This window comes from Arachis hypogaea, chromosome 11 (genome assembly GCF_003086295.3).
Source record: "Arachis hypogaea cultivar Tifrunner chromosome 11, arahy.Tifrunner.gnm2.J5K5, whole genome shotgun sequence".
NCBI lineage: Eukaryota > Viridiplantae > Streptophyta > Magnoliopsida > Fabales > Fabaceae > Arachis > Arachis hypogaea.
In genome coordinates this window covers 132,152,139-132,157,624 of record NC_092046.1, presented here as the reverse complement: position 1 = coordinate 132,157,624, position 5,486 = coordinate 132,152,139, and the positions used below count along the sequence as shown (strand labels likewise).

At 32.6% G+C, this 5,486-nt stretch overlaps 1 non-coding gene across 1 annotated transcript; it reads left to right on the top strand.

Moving 5' to 3' along the window:
- Positions 1–5,136: 5,136 nt before the first annotated feature.
- TRNAM-CAU (transfer RNA methionine (anticodon CAU)) lies at positions 5,137–5,210 on the top strand. Its single transcript has one exon. It is a non-coding gene; the product is annotated as a tRNA-Met (tRNA).
- The last annotated feature ends 276 nt before the right edge of the window (positions 5,211–5,486 follow it).

Genomic DNA, 5,486 nt, shown 5'->3' with positions numbered 1-5,486 from the left:
AGGCTCGAAAATACTGATTAGAGACTGCAGAGTAGAGCTGGAAGGAGGAATCGATCATTCACACATTCATTCATACAATTTTAGGTTTAGATGTAGTTTTCTAGAGAGAGAGGCTCTCTCCTCTCTCTAGGTTTTAGGGTTTTTAGGTTTAGTTTTTCTCAAATTCAGATTTCTACTTTACTTTAATTTAATTTCTCTTCTACTTTTATTTGTTCTAGTACCTTAGGTATCTATTTCTCTTGTTGATTACTTTATGTGCCAATTTAGTTTATGAATCCTTCTTGTTTCCTTTAATCCGTATTAATGCAATTTATGTTTCCATGTTTATGATTGCTTTCTTTACTTTGTTGTTATTGTTTCCTTGCAATTGTTGGTCGTAGATTTTACATTCTCTTATTACTTTTCTATGCTTTTATTTTGTGCCTACCAAGTGTTTGATAGAATGCTTGGTTGGATTTTAAGTTAGATTTTTATGTTCTTAGCTTAGATTGAGTAAATTGGAGACTCTTGAATTGTCGAAGTCTCTTGTTGGTTGGTGATTGAAAGTTGCTAGTTGGCTTGAGATTTACTAACTCTAGTCTTTGATTAGGACTTGTGAACTCAAGTTGAATTGCTCACTTGACTTACCTTCAATTGTTAGAGGTTAACTAAGTGAGAGTAAAAGGCAATTACCATCACAATTGATGATAATAATGCGGATAGGAATTCCAATTCTCAATCCTTGCTAGGACTTTTTCTTAGTTGTTATTTTATTTCCTTGTTATTTACATTACTTGTCTCTTATCACAAAACCCCAAAAATACTTTTCCATAACCAATTATAAGTACACTTCCCTGCAATTCTTTGAGAGACGACCCAATGTTTAAATACTTCGGTTAATTTTATTGGGTTTGCTTAAGTGACAAATAATTTATATATTGATTGAGGTTTAATTGTCGGTTTAGATTATACTTGCAACGCGATATTTTTGTGAAAATCTTTACCGACATTTTCCTCCGTCACTCTTCTCCCTCCTTTACAAGTAGAATTTTCTCTTTACCGTTAGGTTATCGTCCTTGTTCGTTCTTACGGAGGCCACGCGATGCTTTACGACAGAGGCCAGGCCATACAATGGGGTGCTGTAGAGGCTAAACAACCGGCGGCTCTATGTGCTTTAAGGAAAAGAACCTAGATGAGTTGCTTTGTGTTTTTGCCTCTTCTTTTTTTCCTACACGACTCGAATATTCATGACTACCACTACCACTAATGTTCATGACTACCACTACCTTCCAGTTCCACCATGGATCAGTTTGGGTTCTCCATCTTGACCACCACCAGTATTTTACAGTGGCTCTCTTTCGTACCCTAGCTGAACAGAAAACCATTTTAGTATATATTTTTGTCATTTTTGGAGGATCCTGATTTTTCTGATGAAACTAACCAGAAACACCACAATCTTAAAAAAAAAAAGAAAAAAAACGATGGAGAAAGAAAAAGAAAGAAAAAGAGAAAGAGGAAAAATGTCATTGTCAAATAGAAAAAAAATGGAAAGCGGAATGATAATGGTGAGAGACGTGTGGTGAAAGCATAGCAAAGCATTGCTACACCATTGTGACATTGACAACGAAAAAGACATCCATGGCTATTCAAATAAGAGTTAGTGTGACTATGAAATTTCGGTACTGAAGAACAGAAGATGGCTAATGGGTGGAGTTTTTGGGGTAGGTGGGACTGAGTGGGTTGGATTTAGATATTTATTAGGCTAGCCCATAAAAAAATGGCATCGTTAGAAATGTAAGTTTACGTGTTTGTCAGTTTTTATTATTGTTGTCAATAAAAAATGTGACGAAAGGATTGATGTGACTACTTAAAATTTTTTAAAGATAAATTTGATTAAAATTTTTCTCAAAAATCAATTTAAAGATCGTATAATTTTTCAAAGACTAATTTAACCATCTACTAGTACAAATATAGCTAACACCAAAGTCACATAGCGTGTTTTTAGTTATTACAAGTTCTGTATAAAAAATATCACTCATCTGTATAATAGATAAATAGATCACTCATACTTGCACAATAATAATACAATTTCTTTTCTCTATTTCCTCTGACTCAATAGACAAGCTTTAATTCTGAAATAATCTCCACATCAATTATCGTTATGTCATTGTTCCGGATAATATTATCTTCCACATTAATTCTATATATATATATATAACTTTTCAAATATTTTGATGACTATTTGTTTTCTCAATTATAGAGTTACACAAATGCAATCAAGAGTTAAGAAAGTCTTCTATAAAATTAAATATCCTTGCTTCTACCTAATAGCTTAATGTTAATATATAATAAATTAAAATTAGAAAGTCAATTACTTTCGATTAATAAATTTTTTTAAAACATATTTTTATCCTAAATTTTAAATTTAATAAATTCTAAACTCTTTTTTAATCCAAAACTCTACTTTTCAAAAAATAAGAATTTTAAAATATAATTCTATAATAAAAAAATTAAATAATTTTATCTAATTTAAACTAATAAGAAAACTCAAATACACGACCTCTTAGGTGAAGGTGAATATGGAGAGACTATGTTATTTGAGCTTCTAATATCATAAACATACATGTATATGTATAGATACAAGATATTGAATATTGTGTTGACTCATATGTTATTAATAATAAATAATATACAAATCAACACATACATAGAATGAGTTAATATCAAACAGGGGTAAGATTGTGATGAACAACCTCACCATTAACTTTGAGCTTATTATTATTACACTCATCAATGACATTACAAGCCATAACCTTAGCTCCAACACCACCAACTTCAGCCTCATTGCTTCCACTGCACCGTTGACACATCCTCTTCACCCACCCAAAGCATCCCCTGCCGGTGATGCTCTCCAAAGGCGTCGGCGCCCTTCCGTTCAATCTCCGGCCCAAATAGCAAGAAATCACGGCCAGAATGGCAAGCACTGAGACAACAACAAAGAATGGAGCAACAGATCCAGATGAATGCCATGCACTTCCACTAGATTCTGCTTGTTGCTGCTGCTCTGGCTCTAGAATTGAAGAAGGTGCTACCGTTGCTGATGACATTATGTTTTTGTTTAATGTGTGATTAAGATTAGATTCTATTTTAAGGTAACCATGTTAAGTGCTACTTATATAAAAGAATATGTGTGTGGTTTAAGGTTTAAGATGTTTTTAGCTTCCTTAGCGAGGTGTGAGAACTTGAGAGCATTAGTGGAAAACAACGTGGAAAGATATAAAGTAAGCTCATACGCACATATCTACACACTCCCTTTTGTGTATTATGCTTTGTTTTTGCATTTTTTTAAATGTATTGCATACTTAACTAATAATTCACTAAATTAATTATTATATATTTATATATAAATATATGTGGTGTTCAACTTATTTTTATTTTATATTTTAATATATATATTCTATATAAATAGTTGATTTTTGATATATATATATATATATATATATATTTTTTTTTTTTCTTTTTTCTTTTTGGTCTATCTTATGCTTACTCAACTAATTTGTGTTGGTGCCAAGGATGATGATTAACACATTTGGTGAGTATATAGAAGAGGGAATAGACTTAATTTTTTAAGGACTTAGACTTAGATTTTTATAGTTACACTATAAGGGTCAATTGGTTCAAATTTTTATTTTCTATCTTTAAAATTTTGTGAAGAAAAAGAAAGAATAAAGGATAAAAAAAATACAAACTAACTCTATCCTAAGTGTTTTATTGGTGGATAATATATAAATTGTAAGTTTGTAAATAGTTAAAAAATTTAGAAATTTGTTATAACTTCAGTAAAATGATGGATATTGGAGTTACTGGAACTTTTCTTTCATCCAAAAATAATAAACTTGAGTAATCTTAATTTACATAGATCTTAATAATAGGGTAGGTTTATTTTTCATTTTTATTTTTTTAAATTGTTATTTTGGCTTATTATTCTATTTTATTTTATCTTATTGTGTTGAGTTTTCCTGTCTTAAAAAAAAAAGAAGTCTTAGTGAAAAAGTTTTCCTTTCTGAACAATCTTGAACCAAAACATTTAAAAAAAGGGGCCCAAGTAGTTCTGAATGTAATTTGACCTTTACACTTTTTATTGCTGATTGTTTTATCATGCATGCATGCATAGCTTTAATTATTTCTTTGTTGTGTGCAGTGTACATTGGCTTTGGCTTGGAGAAAAAGTAGGCTTTTTTGTTTTTTAGTTTTTACTTTGCTACCTTGATGAGTTTGAACTTTAAACTTCAAAGTGAGCCATATAGCCAGTAGCCACATCCTCATATGCATGCATGTATGTGAAGTTGATGTGGTCTTTTTTTTCTTCTTCTCTCTTTATCATTCTAAACATATTATAAAATTTCATCAGTTTGAAGAAAGTACTTGCCTTTGATATTGATATATTGCCTCTAATCAGTTTCCTTAACCATGACACAAAAACTGGAATATTTAACTCAATAAGTGGGTAGAAAATACTTTAGTGTGAGCAGTGTGGCTTGGGAGTAAATAAAAACGAACTCTCTACTTGTCTGAAATGAATATTCTCTTTTTTTTTTTTTCAAGAGGAGTGCTAGGAGACCAGCACTTTTGTTAAATTTTGGCTAACACTTAATTATTAGAAAGAAATTGAATGATTCTAATGGTCTGCCTCTCATCCGCTGGCTTTTCTCGCTTCAATCCCAGTGGCCTGGTGTAGGCGTCCTGGCTCTTCCTTTCGCTTTGGCTCTATTCTCCTTCCTTGGGAATTTCTTTTCTTTCTTTTTACGGGTCGTAGCGGTTCTTCTATGTAAACTTAGTTGCAAAGCATCCTAGAATTGGATTTTTCCAGTACTCTCATACTAGGCTAGGCTTTTGCTTCTACTGGGATTTTGAGATCAATTGCTATTTAATAGGGTGGACATGAAGGCCTTGTTCTCTTTTCGACGGTAACTCGATAAAAAAGAAGCTAAGAGAGATGTGGCAAAGAAGGAATTGATAGAGGTGCGCCGAGAAGTTCCATACCCTCTTGATAGAGTAAATTACCTGGCTTGTACTTACTTAAGTAAAGATTGGCTTGGTGTTCAGTGTGGGCTGTCTCCTCTATCAAAATAGTAAAAGAGAAGGAAACGGGGAAGAAGCGGGGTAGAGGAATTGGTCAACTCATCAGGCTCATGACCTGAAAACTGCAGGTTCGAATCCTGCCCCCGCCTAATCATCTGCGGCCTCAATCCTTCTGATTCGTAAGTAACTCAGTGAGTGCTTTCTAAGAAGAAAGAAAATGAAAGAAGAACAACCGCGCAGGTCGTACTATCGACACATAAAACGTGTTTCATGTTTTCACGGTTCAGAATTTCCCTTTTCAGTAGTTTCGTAGTAAGAAGTTTTGGGTTAATTTTGTTTTATTGGATTTCTCTCGATTTCATACTCTTGTTATTTCACATAGGACCATTGGACTTATTAGTCGCTACTATAGGCTCGCAACCTCT